The following is an 8190-nucleotide window of genomic DNA, read 5'->3' on the forward strand; positions in this document are numbered from 1 at the left end:
TATTTTTCTTCTGTTTTCTTTAACAGGTTCTTTTTTTACGCATTTTTAGCAATAAAGTTTTTTTAATTAAGGTGTGTACATTGTTTTTTAGATATAATGCTATTGTCCACTTTATTCTTTTCCATTGTTTTAGTTTTGAGGATATTTTCTCAATTTTCTTTTTCAAATCTATTGAATTTTTAAATTTTCTTATCACACTATTACTATTACAATGTCTTTTCTGATCTTTACTGTTCCTCTTTTATAGTATCCTGTTCTTGTTTGTGAATAGAGTTTTTATCCATTCAACTAATAATATTGCTGAGCACCTATCTTTTGCTAGTCATGATAAATGAAAAAGATGGAGCCCCTGATCTCATAGAGCTTACATTCAACTGGAAGTAACAGAGCTAATAGATATACTTTATAATATCAGGAGGTGATGATGTTACAAAAAGAATGATTTCAACAAAGACTGGAAATAAAAAGTGATTGGGAGTGGCTATTTCACATTCCTCTCTCATCTCTCATATAATATTAATTATAGTGTTTTGAAGTTGATATCTAATCTCTGTATTCTGTTTCCTCCAAGTTCCTTTTCTATTTGTTGACTTTGATCTTGCTTTTCATTTTCGTGTCTTTTCCCAAAAAGCTCAGCTGTCCACTCATATTTAAGAGTGAGGCTCAGCTTGGCATGGTTGGGCAAGGCTTCTTAGCTCCTACGCATCAGCAAGGAGAATTTTAGAGGGGTACTGGCCTTTGAAGGTTGGAGATAGGGTAGCACTCTTCTCCTAGTTGGTGGTCTCCCCAGAGAGGATTTCTCTGCATTGCCACCAGCATTCTGGGAGCCATATCGGGGTAAGCAGGCTAGGGAACCCTTTTATAGACTTTCATTCATTCTCCTTTTCAATCTGATACCTGATTACTGCCCTCAACTGTACGTGGTATCCCCAAATCCAAAAGCTCTGTGGTTCAACTCCAGAGAGAAAAGTGGCCCTCAATCTTTTACTAGGGCAAGGTAAGGAATCTCCGGGGCAACTGCTCTTCATTTCTATTGCCTCCCCATTTTTAGTCCCAGCCCACTCCTATCCCTAGAAATACCTTGTGTCCCCAGTTCCTGAATCTTTAGGGACTTCTGCAGAGACTCAATTTATGTCTTGTTTGCTCCTTCCTGCCCCTTTGTAGGGCTTAAGAATTAACTTTATATATTTTTTAAATTTATCTTTATTATTCAAAGTATTACAGATGTCTCATTTGTTTTTTGCCCCATAGACCCCTTCCACCATGCCCGCCCCTCCCAGGCCTTCACCACACTATTGTCTGTGTCCATGGGTTATGCATATATGCATATAAATTCCCTGGTTAATCTTTCCACCAGAACCCACCCACCCCCGCCTTCCCTCTGAAATTCATCAGTCCTTCCAGGCTTCTTTGTCTCTGGACCTATTTTGTTCATCAGTTTATTTTGTTCATTAAATTCTCCATATGAGTGAGATCATGTGATACTTATCTTTCTCTGACTGGCTTATTTCGCTTATCATAATACTCTCCTGGTCCATCCAAGAATTAACTTTCTTAATCTTTCAACTGCACTGTTCTCCTTTAAAATTCTATTTATTCTTAGGTGTTCATACCTTTTCTTTTACTGACATTTTAGTAGAGTCATTAAAAGAAACACTTATAAAAAAATCATATTTTAATCCTCATGTTTAGCCAGAATAATTCCTTTGTGGTGGTCACTCCTAATTGCTTCAGACAAAATAAAAATAAGAATTTCTGATTCATCATGAATGTTAGTCTGAGTTCACTGCCAGGGGGAGTGGGGAAATCAGATTCAACAGGGAAAGATCCAGTCCTGAGTGATGGGGTCTTCAGATAAACTCTCAAAAAAAACAACTCAGAGACAATTAGCCCCAACATTGAGTGCTTCATCACATAAAGGTGTACACCAAGCCAGCTTCATGGGCACATGACCTGAGCAACTACACAGGGACCCCATGCTCAGAGGGCCCTGTGCTTGACTTAAATTTCCAGTCACCATCTTGAAATTCTTACTTTTTAACAAGGGTCCCACATTTTCATTTTTCTGAGCTCCACAAGGCCTGCAGCCAGTCCTGGCTGTGCATGAGGTATAGGAACCCTGGGAGATGGTCTCACCAACCCAAGACAAGAACAAGATATATAAGGGCAAAGGCCACAAAGTTCATAAGAAAGAAGATTGTCTGATTTAAACAATCCATTATCCTGTCAGTTCAGTACAGGTCAATAGTGAAGCTCAGCTCAGGCCAGTTGTTGATCCTCCAAGTCCATTTTTTCGTTTTTAGGAATTGCATGACCCATCAGGTTCATTAGTTCGGGCTCAAATAAAACATCTGAGTCACACACAGAAAGCAGTCACAAGTTCACGCTCAGGCTGTTTCTCTGCTGATTCTGACCAGTTTTCTGAGAAGCAGTTGCTCTGGTTTCTTTCCCTGGGGCCTGACCACTTGCTATCTATCTGTCTAACAATCTCTCACATCTTCCAGACTCAGGGTCTTGCACAGACAAGTCTATGTGCACGTGCCGAAGGTCCAGCAAAAACTGTCTTTATTATTGCTTCATATCCATTTCCTCTTCGTTCTAACTTACAAAATAATCTAATATTTTTATGGGGGTGGCAGTAATGTGCCAAGCTAAAACTTTATGTTCCAGCCTCTCTATGGGTAGCCCTGAGTTCAGGCCAATGCAGCTCACATGGATTGAGCTATGGGTTTTAAATCATTGGCTATGGATTTCCCAGTAAGGTTTCATTTTCTTGCTATAGAGGTTATGTCTTCTTTTGCATCTTGGCCTCTTTTCTGCTACATGTAGCTCTTAACTAATAGCTGGAGTCACAAGAAGCCACTTGGAAAACATTCAGTGCATGCATATTTGCTGTCCACCCAGCACTCTTCCAAGCCACTGAGATATATCAAAAATAAAACACATATCCTGGCCCTTGTGGTGTGAACATCTTGCAATGTGAACAAAAGCAAAAAGAATCCCATGAGCCTCAACTTTGACATTTCTGAGCAGCTGAACTAAAGACAGAAATTTACTTGAGACAAATTCATTTTTTTCAGCCCCTTAGGGCTAGCTAATTGGCATAAAGCAGTGGTTCTCAACCTATGGGTCCCCTTTGGCAGTCGAACGACCCTTTCACAGGGGTCACCTAAGACCATCCTGCATATCAGATATTTACATTACGATTCATAACAGTAGCAACATTACAGTTATGAAGTAGCAACGAAAATAATTTTATGGTTGGGTCACAACATGAGGAACTGTATTTAAAGGGCCAGGAGGCCGAAACCGGTTTGGCTCAGTGGATAGAGCGTCGGCTTGCGGACTGAAAGGTCCCAGGTTCGATTCCGGTCAAGGGCATGTATCTGGGTTGCGGGCACATCCCCAGTAGGAGATGTGCAGGAGGCAGCTGATCAATGTTTCTCTCTCATCGATGTTTCTAACTCTCTATCTCTCTCCCTTCCTCTCTGTAAAAAATCAATAAAATATATTTAAAAAAAAAAAAAATAAAAAAAAAAAAAAATAAAGGGCCAGGAGGTTGAGAACCACTGGAAAGGATATTAGAAATAGCTTAACTGGAAAAACTAGAGTTATGATTTATTTTAGATACATGATATGTGATCTACTTTGGAACCACAATTAAAAGTTAAAAATTTTAATATACATGCATGTGTTTATAATTTATATATCTATGTGTGAGTGTGTATATATGTTTTTTAGAGAGAAAATAATAGGCAAAGCAAATGTGGTAAAATGTTATTGTGACACTGAATGAAGGATATATGATGTTTGTTATATTTTTCTTTCATTTGTCTACATGAGAAGTAGGGGAATCTGTGATTCACTTGGAATCACGTACAGGTTTATAATCTTTCTATGAATAAAGTAATAAAAAAATTAAGACAATTCCAACAGTCCACATGGGGAGGGAGTACTTGAACTCTGAGGTCCCTTGGGCCTATTTCTCTGCACTATGTGGAGAAAGGAGTCTGACAATCCTTTTGTTAAAAGTATCTACTTTGGAGCAAGCCTTTCTAGCCAGTGCTGGCCTGTGGGCCTGACAACCAAGACAGATCCCCCTTCCAAAGTCCAGACCAGCTGTTCGTGCCTGCTGGCCAGCACAGGGCTGTACAGCTGCTGGCATTTGGCCTGAGACTTGCTCTCATGCCGACACTCCAGCAGCAGCGAGGTGGTGTGGGAAGAGATGTAGAATGCCTTAGCATTCTACACCTGCTCCTAGCACCATTCACCAAAAATAATTCGACACTCACGTCATGTCGGTTGGCAATAACAGGACACCAACAGTGGAATGTGTGCCTCTCAAATCCAGAGAGGCGTACCATGATGTAATGGAGGGTGAAAGAAGCAAAATGCAAAAGAGTGTATCAGAATAATCCCACATGTGTTAGAAAGAAAGGGGGGATGGAGGGAGACAGGGAGGAAGGGGAGGAGGAGAATGAATGAATGAACGAACAAATGAACAAACTGCAATCCAGTGGCAAAATTTTCATATCAGAGTGAAAGGGAGGAAAAGAGAGGCTGACAGAAAGAAAGGTAGGTAGGAGAGGAAAGTGAAGGGAATGAAAGACAAAAATTTTTTTAAAAACTTTATTTGTATGTCTATATGTGTACACTCATATGTGTACACATAGAAGACCTAAAAAAGATTCAGCTTAACAGTGGTTCTTCTTAGAAGATGAAGGGAAAGCTCTAATGTTTTTCTACTTTTCCTTGTCTATTGTATAAATTTTCTGAATTAGTCTATCTTGATTTTCTTTTCTAGTGAAGAAAAGTTAAGGCAAAGGACTGACTATGTAGCAGGGAGGCAGCTCGCTCCTTGAAGAAAAAGGGCTGCTGCCCCCACTTTGAAGTAAATAGAGGCAAGTGCCATGGAGATGAAAGTCAGTGGGCCAAAGGTGGCCTGTCCTCCACTGTTTTTGTAAATAAGGTTGTATCACAGCCCCTTCTGTTTATTTACATATTGCCTACGGCTGCTTTTGTGCTACAAACAGCACCAAGTTATGTAGTTAGTTGCAACATAGACACAGGTGTGGACTACAAAGCAAAAAGTATTTACTATCTGGCCTTTTACAGAAGAAATTTGCTGATCCCTAGTCTCCATTCATAGTCACCTTGGAAATGGGAGTTGTACAGTCTACATTAGGACACTGACCCAAAAATTCAGACTCTGAGAGGAAGGGGTAAAAGGTAAGTTGCAAATTTATCTCATGAATTTAAAGGGTTAAATCAGCAAATGTCACCTCACATCATAAAGACCATCCCTATTCACTCAATGCCAAGAGCCCCAAACACAGCCCTGTCTGTCATTCTTTGTTTTGTTCAAAGAATTTATCACCATCTGATACTTTCTGGTTTGTTTATGCTTGCCTCCCCCATCTATATATACACTGAGTGGCCAGACTATTATGACCGGCCAGATTATTATGACCACCCCATCAGTATTTCGTTAGGCCACCTTTTGCCTTCAATACTGCGGCGATTCTTCTTGGCATTGACTCCACGAGATGTTGAAAGGTGATGTGAGGAATCTGACATCATGCCTGATGAATAGCACTGTCCAGTTCTGTGAGATTTGATGGTTGTGGAACCAGCTGCCTGATGGCTCTTTTAACTTCGTCCCACAAATGTTCAATTGGATTGAGATCTGGTGATTGTGGGGGCCACCTAAGCAAGGTTAAGTCTCCCTCATGTTCTTGACACCACTCCTGCACAATACAAGCACCGTGGCATGTCGCATTGTCTTGTTGGAAGAAGCTATCTCCATTGGGATACGCCATCAACATGATAGGATGAACTTGATCAGCAATGATACTTAGGTATGTTGTGCTATTCAGACGTTTATAACGATCTGGCCCTCTAGCAACTTCAGCGCGAAATTATAGCTAATTTTACCTACAAACGTCAGGTGGTCATAATAATCTGGCCACTCAATGTATAAAAAGCCAGCGACCCTAACAACCAGAGACCAGAACACCACGCCCCTCTCCTCAGGCTTACCCCACTCGCCAGGGAGCAGTTAGGGGCGCCCCTAGGCAACCCGATAGGGTGCAAGTTTGATGGGGGAAAGTAGAAGAAATAGAGGGGAAGGTCTTACGAGTCTGCGGGGTTGGGATGGTTGGCCTGGAGTAAGTTTGGAATGTGCTGGGGAAGGAAGAGGAAGATCCGATTGGAAAAGGCTCAGCACAGTACCTTTCTCATTTGGAACTGGGAGGGCGCCAGCCGGGGACTGAAGGGGCGGTTGTTTCAGGAGTGCGCTTGGGACCGACATGTTCAGGGCAGCAGCAGGGCTCCCGAAACTTCACTGATTCCAAGAAGTAAACAGCTATCAACGTCAAAGAACAGAAAAATCCTCTCCAACTAGAGGCCCTGGACTCTCAAGCGACTGAAGGAAACACCACTTAAGGAGGAGCTAGAAAAACCGGAAGTATGCGACCAGAGGATTGTGGGATTGTGGAGGATGCCTGGGCGCCTAGAGGATTGTGGGATTGTGGAGGACGCCTGGGCGCCTATGTTATTGCACATGTACATAGTCAGCCCTATAGTCCTCAGTCTCGAAGTATTTGGACGTGACTTCTGGCGGGAAATTATTTCTATTGAGGTTTGCTGTTCCCTTGGGCGAGGAAGATCAGAATTAAAGGTTTCATTTGATACCTTGGTTTGAAGCAGAGGACAAGAGCCACGAGTACGACCAGTTCTACGAGGAGTACACACGCACCTCCCAGGAACCGCAGATGAAGCACACCGCCATCAAAGCCTTCAATGAAACCATCAAGATCTGCGAAGAGGAGGTCCAGATTCAAGAGAAGTGCAGCAAGGAGTATCTGGAACGCTTCTGGCATGAGGGCAATAAAAAGAGATGCAGAGAATTCTGCTGAAGTCAGAACGGCTCAAGTCTCACATCGCGGATGCGGAGATCCACGAGAGCCACATGAAGCTGGAACAGGAGCTGCGGACACAGGCCTTGGACAACGGGGAGATCAATAAGCGCATGAACAGCCTGAAGCCAGACCTCATGCATCTGAGCAAGATCCGAGACCAGTACCTGGTATGGCTCACCCAGAAAGGCGCCGGCAACGAGTGGTTGGGAATCAAAAATGAGACTGAAGACCAGTATGCACTGATGGAGGATGAGGATGACCTCCCCACCATGAGGAACGAACCTGGTGTGTGGGCAAGATCAACCCCACGCAGGCTGAGGAAATGCTGAATAGCAAGAGGGATGGTACCTTCCTCATCCGTGAGAGCAGCCAGCGGGGCTGCTATGCCTGCTCTGTGGTGGTGGACGGCGATACCAAGCGCTGTGTCATCTACCTCACGGCCACTGGCTTGGGTTTTGTGGAGCCCTACAACCTGTACGGATCTCTGAAGGAACTGGTGCTGCATTACCATCACACCTCCCTCGTGCAACACAATGATGCACTTACCATCACACTGGCACATCCGTGAGAGCCCCGGCCCCAGCCCCATCCCCCACAGCCCGCTGACTCATACAGAGCAAGACGGCCCCACCCCCACCCCCACCCCACAGACCCAACTTCCATCCAAACCCTGAAGTGAAACCCACACTGGATACCCCCACATGGAGCTGCTGCCCAGAAGCCCTCCTCCCCCAAAAGCAAAATTATTAAAAATAACCTCAAGAGCTGCGCCCTATCTGACCTCGGGCTTCCTAGGAACCGAGGCTGCTGCAGGTACTGCTAGACCAGCCGAGATGCACCACTGCCCACAGCACCTCCGCTCGATGAAGTTTCAAGACTTCTCCTTGATCATGTTGGGTTCTGATTTTGTTTCCTTGACTGTAAACCCATTTTCTTCTCTTTTGGGACAAGAAGCCCAGTTTTCTATGCTGCCATGGACTCACCCGCCTCCTGCCTGTGCTGCTAGGCTGTCAGGTGGGGTTTGTACGGTACTGATGTGGATATAAAACATTGAACTCAAAGAAAAAAAAAAGGGAAATGGGATAGTGACGAATAAGAAACTTTGGAGACAGTGAAGGGCAGTTTGTCCAGACTGTTGACAGCTAAGAATTAGAGTTTAATTGGGATAGAAATCCTGCTAATAGAACCTGATGCCTGAAATCTGAGCACTCTACTTTTAGGTTTTCCAGTTCAAGTTTTTGGAAACTGCCTATTAAAACATTCCTGGTTG

General features: G+C 43.4%; 1 pseudogene; it reads left to right on the forward strand.

Annotated features, from left to right (window-relative positions):
• Window positions 1-6468: 6468 nt before the first annotated feature.
• LOC102419304 lies at window positions 6469-7526 on the forward strand (annotated as a pseudogene).
• The last annotated feature ends 664 nt before the right edge of the window (window positions 7527-8190 follow it).

The sequence above is a fragment of the Myotis lucifugus genome, unplaced genomic scaffold, assembly GCF_000147115.1.
Source record: "Myotis lucifugus unplaced genomic scaffold, Myoluc2.0 scaffold_97, whole genome shotgun sequence".
Classification (NCBI taxonomy): Eukaryota; Metazoa; Chordata; class Mammalia; order Chiroptera; family Vespertilionidae; genus Myotis; species Myotis lucifugus.